The 13,726-nt window shown below is 41.5% G+C and overlaps 2 long non-coding RNA genes across 22 annotated transcripts in view; one reads left to right on the top strand and one right to left on the bottom strand.

Annotated features, from left to right (window-relative positions):
• The window catches only part of LOC114710170, a 103,335-nt gene that overhangs the window by 11,642 nt on the left and 77,967 nt on the right, over positions 1-13,726 (bottom strand). The window lies entirely within an intron of this gene.
• The window catches only part of LOC114710169, an 85,236-nt gene that overhangs the window by 11,978 nt on the left and 59,532 nt on the right, over positions 1-13,726 (top strand). For 20 of the 21 annotated variants that reach the window (XR_005089934.1, XR_005089932.1, XR_005089926.1 and 17 more), the window contains one exon: positions 7,827-7,984. This is a non-coding gene — a long non-coding RNA (uncharacterized LOC114710169). Of the gene's footprint in view, positions 1-2,041; positions 2,165-7,826; positions 7,985-13,726 lie in introns of those variants that run through there. The other variant, XR_005089946.1, reaches the window with a different exon arrangement.

Here is a 13,726-nt window from a genome sequence, read left to right as displayed (position 1 = left end):
TTTTACATTTTCCTGAAGCATAAGAAACTGACTAGTTGAAAGTGTTACTCCCAGCCCCCCCCCCAACTCCCTGGATTTGTTTTTTGTTTGTTTTGACAGCTTTCACCGAGTCCAGGCTGCCCAGGAGCTTAATGTAGCCAAGCTCTTTAATCCTGCTTTCTGCTTCCACCTCCCAGCTTCTAGGAACTTAACACCGTGCCTGTTTGAAGGTGCTGTTTTAAAGCAGCGTAAGTGCTTGCTTAGGTATATGGACACAGCAAACGTGTCTGTCTCATTGCCTTGAGCAAGGAGAGCAAATGGAGAAGTGCTAGAGGCCTTGTTGGCTAACAAGAAAGCTGCCATCCTAACTACCTGAGAAGTGCATACATCATCCCCAGTACAAAGAAAAAACAACAACAACCAAAAAACCTTTTAAGACCAGCCTGTATCCTTTTCCTGTTCTCTAGTAAACTTTTGTGGCCCTTCTTCCCCTAGATTCTACATGATAGAAAATGAGTGATACTTTTCTTTCTAAATGTTATCTCTTGTTTTTAGTAGATGGGAGACTAAATGATCCAGTGTTCTAGCTAACCCTAATCAACAATAAAAAAAATGTATTAGATCTCAGTCTGCTTTGCTGATGTTAATAGGACTAATCAGTTAAGGACTATTACTCATTTCTGTGTATACGAGGAAATACTTGTGTTAAGAGATGCATCATGATCCACAAAAGGCGCAAAGCTACACAGAGAAATCCTGTCTCGGGAAAAAAAAAAAAAAAAACAAAAAAGAGAGAGATACGGAGACAAAGTGTGAGCAACTTTTGGTTGTGATTTATATAAATTTGAGAAATTTTGAGTTGGGGATTTAGCTCAGTGGTAGAGGGCTCGATCCTCAGCTCCAAAAAAAAAAAAAAAAAAAAAAAAAAAAAAAAAAAAGAAAAGAAAAAGAAAAAAGAAAAGAAAGGAAAAAAGAAAGAAAGAAATTTACTGCTCAAAGTGAGATATTGACATGGCATCCAAGAAAGATGTGTGAGCATACCTTCTAGGAATGCAAAGCAAATAGATACTTCCCATTTCATTTACTCTGTCTAGTCCAGTAAATGGATAAGGACTAATTTACAGCCTCCACTAGTAACAACCTCCTTGACCAAACCTTTTCTACTTTTCTGAGTCTCTTATTTAAAAACAACAACAAAAACTGTCTTTGGAATTTTTTTATTGATTGATTGACCGATTGATTTTCAGACAGGATTTTCTCATCTGTCTCTACCTTGTGCTGGAGTTACAGTCATATACCACCATGTTTGGTTTGCTGTGCTGGTGATGGCATCCAGGGCCTCCCTGATTATTGAACAACATATTCCCCCAGCTGTACCCCAGTGCTTCTGAATCCTTATTTATTTATTTCTTTGTTTGTTTGTAGTTGAGACACTCCTTTAGTCAGTTTGGTTATAAGAAGAACCTTGTTATTGTCCCATCAGCAAGACCCCCTCCCATGCATTGTGACCAGACATTTTCCATGTGCTTATTCTTCCCCACCCCCATTTTTATGCCTTGGCTGTAAATCTCCAGCTGCCTTTGCTATATTCAGGATTAAGCCTGGTTTATTTCTCCCCTGTTGAAAAATTCCTATTGCAGTAGTCTTTGTTGTTTTAAACAATAATCAAAGTAATTTCGTCATTAATATTAGTAAAGTCAACTCAGAATGCTTACAGATGGCCCATTTCTGCCATTGATTTTTCTGAATTTCTTTTAGGCCAGGCTTATGAAGATTTCCTCATAAAGGAACAAGTTGATAATTTGGATTGCCAAAGATAAGGGACAAAGCAAAGAATGGTAGTATATAATCCTAAGAAATCAAGACTTGCTGAGAATGGTGGTAAGAGAGATAGTCCTCAGTTTGGTTTCAGACAGAAAGGAACAGTTTACTGTGTGAACTTGTCCATACAAAGCAGCTGCCATGTTTCCAGATACCTTGGATTCTGATTAGTTTTTTTTTTTTTTTTTTTTTTGAGACAGGATGGGCGGGGGAGGATCGCGCATTTGTACACCTACCTGGAGCACTACTGCCATCTTGCGGAAATAGTTTCTTTTAAAGAAAGAAAAGGTGCTTGGTTTGGTGGCACACCCAATGGCAGCATTATTTAATCCCAGCCCTGAGGGGCTGGATCTGGCAGATATTGGTGAGTTCTAGGTTAGCTTGGTCTACTTAGTGAGTTGCAGCCTGGCTAGGTCTGCATCGTGAGTCCCTATCTCCAGTAGTGTTATGACAACTTTATTCCCATGAGGCTAACAGTTCCAACAGTTAATCCTGCCTGTAGAGAGTTCCAGGAGGCTTTCAGGGTCACTTTCTTTACTGCAGATGGATCTAGACATTGGCACATTTTCCCTGTGCACCAACAGCTGTTCTGACATACTGACAGAGGAAGTCTAGGGGCAGGATCTCCATTCCCCATAGTTTGCTTGTGATGTCTTTACCTAGTGTCAAAGCCACAAGGGGGAGGGTTTTCTTTGGTGCTGCTCTAGATCAGACTGCAAAATCATAGAAAGCACTCCATCTTTGGCTGGCTTAGAAAATTAGAAATTCACATATCAAATACATGCCAAATGCTTCCAAACTTCCTTTTACATTTCTGTCCATTATACTCCGGCAGAAATCACAAGGACACTAAGGATTACTCATTACTATATGAAAGACAATTCTTGGTCCAAGAGACAGGATCTGGAAAAGAACACCCTCAAAAACCTACATTTGTCACTCAAAGGCTTCAAGTCTCAGAACTGAGGTCCTGCCCCATGACTTCCTGTGTCTGTGTGTCCTGAAAGCTTCCGGTCCGTGGACATAAGCCTCTCACATTCCAGGTTCTACAAAAAGATAGTTCTTCGGTTTGGATCATACTTAGGACCTTAGAAATATGCCTATGCCTAACGAAGTATGCCTAACACAGAATATACCTATGCCTCAGGTGGGCGCCATTTTGGAAAACAGCAAATACAAAGACGCTGTTGTGGTGTATTCTTTGAAACTCTTGCCGCATGATGGCAGTAGTGCTCCATGTAGCACCAGAGCCGCCATCTTTGCCTCCTCTGCTCCCGCCCTTCTTTGTCTGAAAAAGCCAAACCGGCACTCTGAAACAAAAAATGCCAAGAATTTAGACTGCCCTCCATTTTGTTAAAACCAGTGGCCATTTTACTTTTGCTGTCCTTATCAAGTCAAATTAACGACTTAAACTACTCAGTCCGGACTTATGTCTTTTCTCTAGGTAAATTTCTACCGGATTTTGTCCACCAACGTGTGATTTATTTCACTTACTGATACTTGTCCAGTAAATTGGCCATTGCCTTTTTAATGCTGTAAATGTGGACAAAGGCAGAAAAAAAGAAATTGCTTAAAACCAATATGCAAATCAAGTTTACATACATTTTTTTTAGTTCTGCTGATTGAACCAAGAACCTTGTGCACACTAGGCAAGCTCACTTCTTATAACTTACCCTTAGAATATGTATATGTACATATGTTATATAGACATACATTTATTTGTACTTAAGATTGACCTTGGGACCTCAGGCAAGGTGGACAAGTAAGTACTCTGCCACAGAACCACTCGGAAGGGCATTTTCTTTTTTATTTTGAAGCAGGGCCTCCCATTACTGCTTGTGCTGGCCAGGAACTTGCTATGTTGACCAGGCTACTCAGAAATTTTAAATCCTTGGCTTCAGGATTAGGGGAAATTACAAATCTTTTCTACCATGCATGCTTCACCTTCCTTCCCCCACTTTTCTCCCCCCTCAGTCAAGGTCTTACTTCGTGACTCAGGCTGGTCTCCAACTCCAAGTCTCAGGTTCCTGGCCTATCTAGGCTCTGTCTGGAATGAGAAGTCTTTTCTGTCACACCAGACCCAAATAGTCACTAGCCAGGTTGTTCTCCTAGACAAGCAGGAAGTACTTTCTAGTTTTGTACTGCAATATATTGAAAAGTTTGGCCGGAGCCATAAGAGAAGAAGCATGAGAGCTCTCATTCCCACACGTCAGTCACATTCTATTCTGCTATACTGCACACTTACCAGTTTCTATCAGAGATTACTCTTGACTTCTGTCTCATTTTCTTCCGGGAGAATTCACTGTTTGATAATACCATGAATTATGTTTCACTATTTACTGTGATTTTATGAGGAGGGGGCAAGGTGCATATGTGGATTGCTAACTAAATCTTTGGTAGAGTACCTAGTACGTTCTTTCATTAGTAAGTGTAAAAATGATGCTTTCATAGCACACCAAAAATGATATGCTGGTCATAAAGAAAAGTGGTACTAAAACTTGTTCCAGAGCAAGCAATAATCTTTTGGAATATCTATACACACATCATTTTACATATACATATATACACATATAATTTCTAGATTTTATTTCACAAAATAACTAAATCTATGTTAAAAATGAATGGGATAGGTACATTATGATTTGAATTAGATCACTTTGTATTTGACAAAGATGTGAAGAAAATGAATGTCAATCTTTCTTAACAACATTGTAGGCCTGTAGTATAAAAGCAAAAGTTGAACATACACTAAAAATTACTTCAGAAATGTAGGCACAGTGGGGTGATTTTGTTTGGAGTTAGGGCCCGCAGTCCTGACTGGCATTATTTGCAGTGATCTTCATGCCTGGGATTATTATTATTGGTGTGAACAATGACATCAGGCCTGTGAGATGTTTTGTTTGTTTAAACCAGTGGTTCTCAACCTTCCTAATGTTGTGACCCTTTAATACAGTTCCTCATGTTATGGTGATTCCCCCCCACACCATAAAATTATCTTTTTGCTACTTCATAACTGTAATTTTGCTATTGTTATAAATTGTTATGTAAATACTTCATGTGCAGGATATCTGATATTTGACCCCCCTCAAAGAGCTTGTGACCCACAGATTGAGAGCCACTGGCTTAAACCAAGCTGTGCTTTGATTACCTGTATCCCAGAATTCCTGAGTTGGAAACAGTCACCAAAATTACGGGTTAATGGTGATTGGAAAAGGGTTATCTGGGTGGTGATTAGGTCAGGAGGAGTCTGCTTCCATGAATGGAGTTTTTTTCTTTTAATTTAAAAAAATGTATATACATTGGTGTTTTGCCTGTAAGCATATCTGTATGAGGTGTGTCATATCCCCTGGAACTGGAGTTACAGAGAGTTGCGAGCTGCCATGTGGGTGCTGGGAATTGAACCCCGGTCCTCTGGAAGAAGAGCCAGTGCTCTTAACCACTGAATCATTTCTCATGAATAGAGTTTTGAGGGGGGAAAGTATTCTCTTTTTGAGAGAGGGTCTCTTATGAAGCCCTGGTTGCATTGAACTGTGTGCAACAGTCTGGCCTGGAAGTTTCTGGGAGACTCCTGTCATTTTCCCTGGCAGTTCTAGGATTTCTTTCTAGGTGTCTGCCACCATGCCCAACTGACAGGAGTAGATTTGTTAATCGTGTTAAACATGTGGCAGTTGTTAATTGTGTCCAGGAGAAGATTTCCAGGCTTCAGAGTTTTCTCCTTTCTCTGCCTTCATCCACCAAGTTTAGTCCTTGAAGCACAAGTAACTCCAAGGGAAGTAAAACAGGTCGGAATGGACAAGATTCAGTGGAAACTTACTTCTCAAGTTAACAAAATGCTAACCATCCAAGTTCTTGGGTCTTTGTCTTTAGGTCCTGATTATTATTATTATTATTATTATTATTATTATTATTACTACTACTATAATTTTTAGGCTTGGCGGACAGGAGCAAAGCGGTCCCGGGTGGCCCTGTGGCCGTATGTGGAGCACTGTTGCCATCGTGCAGGGATAGTGACAGCACACACAGCAAGCCCCACTACACCTCCATTCCCATGAGTGCTAGCAATGGGGAAAGAATTCCTGGTAGGATATGCCTGGGTTGGAGTTTGGGGCCCAGTGCCTTTCCCCTAAAGCAAGAGGAGAAACTTGGGCACCAGTGCTTCGTTGCTGTTAAAAATGAAGAGTGAGGGGCCAATGGAGGACCTGCAGGTACTTAAAAAAAGCAGAAAAGTCGTGGGTTGGGGTTTCAGGTCCTTCTATCTGGCGCATGACAGAAAAGAACCACAGAAAATGCAGACTCTTGCTGAGGATGCCTTTCTCCTACTCCTTATAGTATGGAGCTGGCAGGATTTTAAGTAATGTCATCTTACTAAAATTCAGCATCTCACAAACTAGCCCAAGCTAGCCTGGAACACACGATGCAGCCCAAGCTCCTCTCAAAGTTCCATGTCTTAGCTGCTAGGGGAAAGTATAAGGCTGAAAGTACAATAAACAATGAAGTATAAAAACAATAACGTGACTACAGTTAAGCTATGGGAAATAGAAATAGTGATAGGCCACTAAATTGGGAAAATGCTTGTGCCCATGCCCCAGTGTGACATGAAACCCTGCGAGAAGACCAGTGATCTCTCCAATTGGAATTCATAGTCAGTTTAGTACACAGATTGGATAGCTCATGATAGCGGTGGGGAAACAGCAAGGCCAGGCCAGTGCCAAGGCAGGAGGCAGGAGCAGATCTCTGGAGCATCCAGTTGTTGCTTGGAGGGCCTGAGAAGAAGATTGAGGAAGTATGCCTTGTTACACAGAGAAACCCTGTCTCGAAAAAAGAAGAAGAATTCTGCCTTCTAGCTGTATTGCATGCATAACAAAGATGAGGACCAAGGAGCTCGGGCTGGGGGAGGGGAGGACTGTGAGTTTGAGACTAGCCTTGGACACATGGTGTTAGCCTGTCCAAGGAAAGAAAGAGAGGGGAAAGAACAAAATCAAGTGTTTTTTTTTAAATAACATTGGTGTGAATAATATGCTTAGGGTAATACTTAACTAAAGAGATGATGAGAGGGTAGTAAATTGAAAATGATCAAATATTACCAAAAGATTGGGAGGTGACCTACACAACTAAGGGATACATTCCGTGTTCGTGGGGGGGAAAGTTAAACACAGTTAAGTTGGCCATACTGCCTGAAGAGATCTGCACTGTTAAGACAGACCTCATCATTAACTTAATGACCATTGTGCAGAAATAGAATGCCTGATCCCAAAGTTCATATGGAATTTTGAGAGACCAAGGATCCAAAATGATCTTAAAATAACCAATACACAGCATCTAGATTTCCACACTTAATATCAAAGTGTCAGGGTTGGGGATTTAGCTCAGCGGTAGAGAGCTTGCCTAGCAAGCGCAAGGCCCTGGGTTCGGTCCTCAGCTCTGAAAAAAAAAATCAAAGTGTCATTAGTCAAAGAAGTATGTTATATACTTCAAGGGCATGTAGACAGGTCAGTGACCTCAATCGCAAGTCGAGAAATACAATAGTACGTGAGGGTCCATTGTTTGGTGGCAGACTCTCACAGTCTAGCCAAAGGTACCCTGCAGCACATTATGTAGGGCAATCTCCTCAACGTTCCATGTCTTTCTTGCCAAGGGAAAGTATATGACTAAAAGTATGGTAGACAATACAGTATCAAAACAACGTGTATACTGTGAAGATATAGGAAACAGTGATAGGCCACTAAAGGGGAAAAATGGTTCTGCCTTATTCCAGTGTGACATGATGAGACCCTGAGAGAACATCAGTGATACATCTTTCCATGTAGGGATTTATATAGCATTTGGTGTGCAAAGTATCTGGACACTCTTTACAGTGCCACTAAGGTCAGCTCTTCACTGGACACACAAGACCTGTTTTCCAGATCTATTGTCTAGATCTCCAGTGGAGCCCAGTACCCAAGGAAGTTGCAGTGTGAATCTAGGTAACAATTAGATTTGCTTTCCTTTAAGCACTGAGGTGACAGCATTTTTTTTTTCCTACCTAGAACTAGATGCTGAGATCTGCCACTCAAGACCAGAAGACAGTCAGCCACGCTGAGAAAGCACTGGCAGGAGAATGCGGCTATGTGCAGACCAGGACAAGGGCAAGATTTCACCACTGACCGGACACTGACTTCTTCAAAAGAGAAGATAAAAGAGGAAGGTGGGTGCCTCCAAACTCACGGTCATTTCTCTTTCCTTCTTGCTTGAGTTGTGTTTGACACCTATTAATTTATCCACTGACCTATATATCTACTTAATGACTTGTTTGTTTGTTTTTGCCTTTTGGTACTAAGAGTTCCAATGCAGGTCCAGATCCCATTACATATGACATTGATATAAAATAAAAAATAGAAGCTAAATTCTAGGAGTGCAGCATCTTCCAAACAGGGAACCACCTCTGTACTGGAGTTATTTTCAGACTGGAAAGGCAGGGAAGAGGTAAATAAGGGGCACTGAGCATTCCAGGCTCTGGGACAACACTGCCATTAATGCGGAAAAACTTTCATAGATACTATCCCATGTGCATAGACTTCTTCATCAATGCTGCTTATAACCATTTTGAAGGTGAGGGCCAGGGGATTCATAAAAGGCCAAACTTCTTAAGCCTCCTACCATTTTTTTCTTCCCCTATCAGAGGACTAGGCAAAACTCAAAGACAGCCATCCATCTTCTTTGGGGTCTTTGTCTCTGAGTGGCGTTTTTTTTTTCAGCCAGAAAGGGCGGGAGAGGGGACTCATAAGAGCCTACCTGAAGCTCTACTGCCATCATGAGGTTGCAGTTTCAAAAGTCACAGCGCCACTGAGCTTCCTTCCCATGATTCTTAGCCATAGAGGAAGGTGGCGATTACAGAAACTACAACTGTGGATGCTTGCTTGGGGTTCCTGTGTCTTCTCAGACCCAAATAGAAACATGGACTGTACAGCTTTCTCATCAAAACATGGAGAGTAAGGCGCCTTCCTGCCCTAGGACACCAGCTACTAGATTCATATTGCGAGTTGAGCAGCACAAAACCCCGCCCCTGCACTTCCTCTTCCTGGACCTCAGCACAGCTGTGCACTGGTCTCTCCATCAATAGGGTGCTTTCTCATCAAAGGTGGATAATGAGGCGCCCAGAGAGGACCAACAGTTGCCTGCACATGGTGACACCATAAATCTGGACAGGCCTCCATCCTGGACAGAACCAGAAGACCAGTCACTCCCTAGTGCAGTCTTGGGACACTTGGGTCCAGCTGCTCGGCCTGAAACAAGAGTTAGCAGGCTTTCCTCTGCTGTTACTGCACTAGGAGTCTTGAGTCCTTCATGGACTCTGACCTTAGAGAAAAATTTTCACAGATACTTTTTTCAATTTTTACTCACCTACATGAAAAAACTTCCTAGACATTTTCTGAAATTTTTACTCATATTTTTTGCTTTCATTTCAATACTTTTTAAAAAATTTTTACACTGGTTGTGATATTTTTCTTTGGCCCTCAACTCTTCTCTTTCCGTCTATCTCTCTCCCTCTCTCCCCGTCCTCTTTCAATGGAAAGATTCTCCCAGAATTTCCACACTGACCTAAAACTGATACATATCCTACACCATCTCTCAGACTAGCAGCCTAATCAGTGCTCTTCCGGGCCTCTCCTAGCTGGAAGATAGAGTCCTCCTGTCCTGATCCTTGTCTGTTTTTAAGGTCCTGTTTGTCTGCACACATTTATTGTGTGTGTGTGTGTGTGTGTGTGTGTGTGTGTGTGTGTGTGTGTGTGTGTGTTTGGGGTGGGGCTGACACCACATCCTAAGGTGGATCAGAGGACAAGTGCAACACTGAGGCCACTCCTTCCATTGTTTGCATCCTAGAGATCCAACTCAGGACTTCAGGACTAGCCTGCTCTAAGATCTCTAGCAGGCCCACTGTCTAATACTTGGGAAGGCTTGAGACATCTTCAGAACAAACTGAAATCCTGGCATGTGCAGTGGGAGCACTTTGCCTTTCCAGCAAGAGGTTCTAAGTATTTCCCCATCACAGTAACCAAAGGAAGCATCTGAACTGACACAGAGAACTCAGCTACTTGTAAATGTAAGATCAAAGAAACTTAGAAGCCTGGGGAGGACAAGAGTCCCACTTCTCTTGAAAATCCACTGCTCTGCATGGGTCAGCATCAGGGAACTTTGTTATAACTCTGATAACAGGTCTTTATTGTGTGTAAATTATGACAAATAAACATTGCCAGACTTTTAAGGAAACCTTAAGAATCTGGGATGGGTAAAAAATGAACAGTTAAAGAGGAGGAAATGAAAAGTACTTTTCCAAGGTACTCAAAGCTGGGCAAAACTGAGGGCAGCCATCTTCTCTGGCGCATTTCTCTCTGAGTGGCGTTTTTTTTTCAGAAAGGAAGGGCGGGAGCGAAGCACTCACAAGCTCCCTCCTGGAGCTCTACTGCCATCAAGAGGATGGAGTTTCAAAAGTCACAGGGCCACTGAGCTTCCTTCCCATGATTCTTAGCCATGGCGGAAGATGGCGATTGCAAAAACTAGAGCAACTGTGGATGCCTTCTTGGTCTTCCTTGACTTATTCCTCGGCCCCAACAGAAATGAGGTCTGTGGAATTTAATCATCAAAACCTGGAGAGGGAGGTGCCTTCCTGCTCTAGGACACCAGCTAGTAGATTCATATTGCAAGCTAGGCAGTACAAAACTCAGCCCCTCCACTTCCTCTTCCTGGACCTCAGCACTGGGGTGTACTGGTCTCTCAATCAATATAATGCGTTTCTCATCAGTGCTGCACAGTGAGTCTAGAGAGGAGCAACAGCTGCCTGTACATAGCGACATCCGATGTTAGGGATGGGCCTCCATCCTGGACAGAACAATAGGACGTTAGTTCAGTCTTTGGGACCCTTGTGTCCTGCTGCTCACCTGAAACCGGAGTCAGCAGGCTTTCCTTTATTTATGTCACTGCACTATGACCCTTGAGTCCTTCAAGGCTTCTGTTGGAGTATATGCACAGCCCTGTTCCATGGGAGCAAAAGAGCCTGTAGTGCTTAGGATGCCTCAGAGCAAGGGGAACCTTCTAACCAACAGTGTCCTGCCTAAAATATCAAGCAAGGCCTGGTGGTGGTGCACACACCTTTAATCCCAGCACTTGGGTCGCAGAGGCAAGATGATCTTGGTGAGTTCCAGGCCAGCCTGGTCTACAAAGTAAATTCCAGCACAGCTAGGACTGTTACACAGAGAAACCTTGTCTAGAAAAAATTTAAAAAAAAAAAAAAAGAAAGAAAATCTAACAAGAAGAGATAAGGGCATGGACCTTGGTCAAATTTTTTCAGACCTTGAATGAATTTTTTACTCTTGGTTCTGTTAATGATTTTCACATTGGATGGGGTTGGTGTGAGACATTTTTTCTTTCTTTCTTTCTATTTATTTTATAAAGAGTCTCCCTTTATATCCAGGCCTACCTGGAACCTACCCCATAGTATATACTCTGTCTGAGTCCAACATGTATGTAACTCATGACCCTCCTTGTTTTAGCCTTCTGAGTTCTGGCAATCCACCTCAGCAAAAGGTTTCATTTCCCAGAAATTAAATGTGTTCCATGCTTTAGCCAGATGGATTTTAAAAATTCATCTGTGCATTTCTGCCCAGCAGTTTATGTTCATACTATGCTGTTGTCAAAAAATGAGGGACACTCTACATAAAGAGGGAAAAGAATGGTTTGAGAATTCTGAATTCAGGGGCTAGAAGAAGGAATCTGTACTAACAGGCCTTGCCGTATTCTCTGTTACTACAGATATGTTTGCAAGTGATCCTTTTTCTAGACTTAGAAATACTCCTTACATAGTAATCCTTACAATGATAATAAGTATATAATAATATTTACAATCATAGTCATAATAATCCTTATATATTATAATAATCCTTGCAGTTGGCTTTAACATAGGCTAATATATTTCTCCCTCCTGGTACTACATGGGTGTATTTCTTTCCACTGAGCCTTTCAAGCTCATCAAATTCTTGGATCTTGCAAGACAGGTGGATCTTGTCTGAAATGAAGTGTGAAGTTTGGGTCCTGAAAGATCAGATGCAGCTACCAGTCAGGATATAACTCCCTCCTCTATTACCAGGCTGTCTTCACAGACCATGCTATAGTCCATCACCATATTTCATACTCTGTGTTGAATATCAGCAACTCCTTTTCAAAAGATCTAAGAAGAGGGAGAGATAGCTCTTAACCTTAAGAATCTGGGATGGGTAAAAAATGAACAGTTAAAGAGGAGGAAATGAAAATATACCCCAGCCATAACCATTGCCCTTCATGTGTTACCTTCATGTTACTTGCCCTCTAAATCTCACAGCACATATTTAGTGTGTACAAATTAAAAGTTCTAAAATTTTAAATAACACTAGGCAGTTGGACCGAGTGAAAATGAACGAAATGGGAAATGTCCTCTAAAACAGAAGGAAAGAGTCCTATGACATTGGCTACACTTAGGCCTCAGATTGGCTTCACATGTAAAATAAGACAAAAAGTAAAATACTTTCCAAGGTACTCAGAGCTGGGCAAAACTGAGGGCAGCCATCTTCTCTGGTACATTCCTCTCTAGGTGACTTTTTTTTTTTTTTTTAAGAGAGGAAGGGCGGGAGACAACCACTCACAAGCTCCCTCCTGGAGCTCTACTGCCCTCATGAGGAAGGAGTTCCAAAAGTCACAGTGCCACAGAGCTTCTTTCCCATGATTCTTAGCCATGGCGGAATATGGCGATTAAAGAATCTAAAATTTTCGATGCTGCGTGGGCTTTCTGTGTCTTCTCAGGCCCCAATAGAAACATAGAGTATAGAGCTTTCTCACCAGAACATGGAGAGTGAGCTGCCTTCCTGCCCTAGGCCACCAGCGACTAAATTCATACTGCAAGCTGAGCAGTACACAACTCTTCCTCCCCACTTCCTGTTCCTGGACCTCAGCACAGCCTTAAACTAGTAACTAGGCCTCAGTCAACAGGGTCTACATTAAGACTTTGTTTTATTGATATTGACCATTCTGATTGGTGTCGGGTGAAATCTCACCATCGTTTTGATTTCCATTTCCCTGATGGCTAACATGTTGATCATTTCTTTAAGTGTCTCTCAGCCATTTGAGTTTTTTCTTTCATGAATTCTATCTTTAGAATGTACCCCATGTTTTAAATTGGATTATTTGCTAACGACCACTCTTTTTTTAGTTCTTTACACATTTTTTAATCGTAGTCGGCCAGTGGATGTATAGTTGATAACCAAATCTTTACCCATTCTGTCAATTCCTGCTTTGTCCAAATGATGGTGTCATTTGCCACGTGGAATTTTTTTCAGTTTGATGTCATCCCATTTATTAATCATTTATCTTAGTGCCTCTGCTAATGATGTTCTGTTCAGACAATCAGTGAGGTCAAGATAATTCCCCGTGTTCTCTTTTATTAGTGTATTTTGGTTATGTTGAGGTTATTGATTCATTTGGAGTTGTGTTTTGTACTGGCTGATAATTATAGATGTATGTGCATTATTCCAAAGGCAGCCTGACCATTTGACAAGAATCATTTGTTGACGATGCTGTCTTTTTTCATGTGTATTTTTGGCTTCTTAATAAAAAAAGCAGGTTTCCATAGTTGAGTGGATTTATGTCTGGGTCTTCAATTCAGAAAAGATGACTGCCCTGACTTTGTGTACTAGAGGGTTTTGGATCCTTTTGACCACATTTTGCCAAACTGAGACTCAAATTTAACATACAACATATAACTGTTTTCCTTTTCTTATGGAGAATGTTTCCCATTTCCTTGATTTTTACCCTTTCTAGATACTTATTGTCTTCTTAAAATTTAGGTCCCATTAATTTGTTGTAGGTTTTATGCAATAAAATGATGGGCGATTTATAATCAAAAGATTATGTTAATCCATGC

Source organism: Peromyscus leucopus, chromosome X (genome assembly GCF_004664715.2).
Source record: "Peromyscus leucopus breed LL Stock chromosome X, UCI_PerLeu_2.1, whole genome shotgun sequence".
In the NCBI taxonomy this organism is placed as follows: domain Eukaryota; kingdom Metazoa; phylum Chordata; class Mammalia; order Rodentia; family Cricetidae; genus Peromyscus; species Peromyscus leucopus.
The sequence above is the reverse complement of the archived record's forward strand: the minus strand, read 5'-3'. Positions and strand labels throughout refer to the sequence as shown.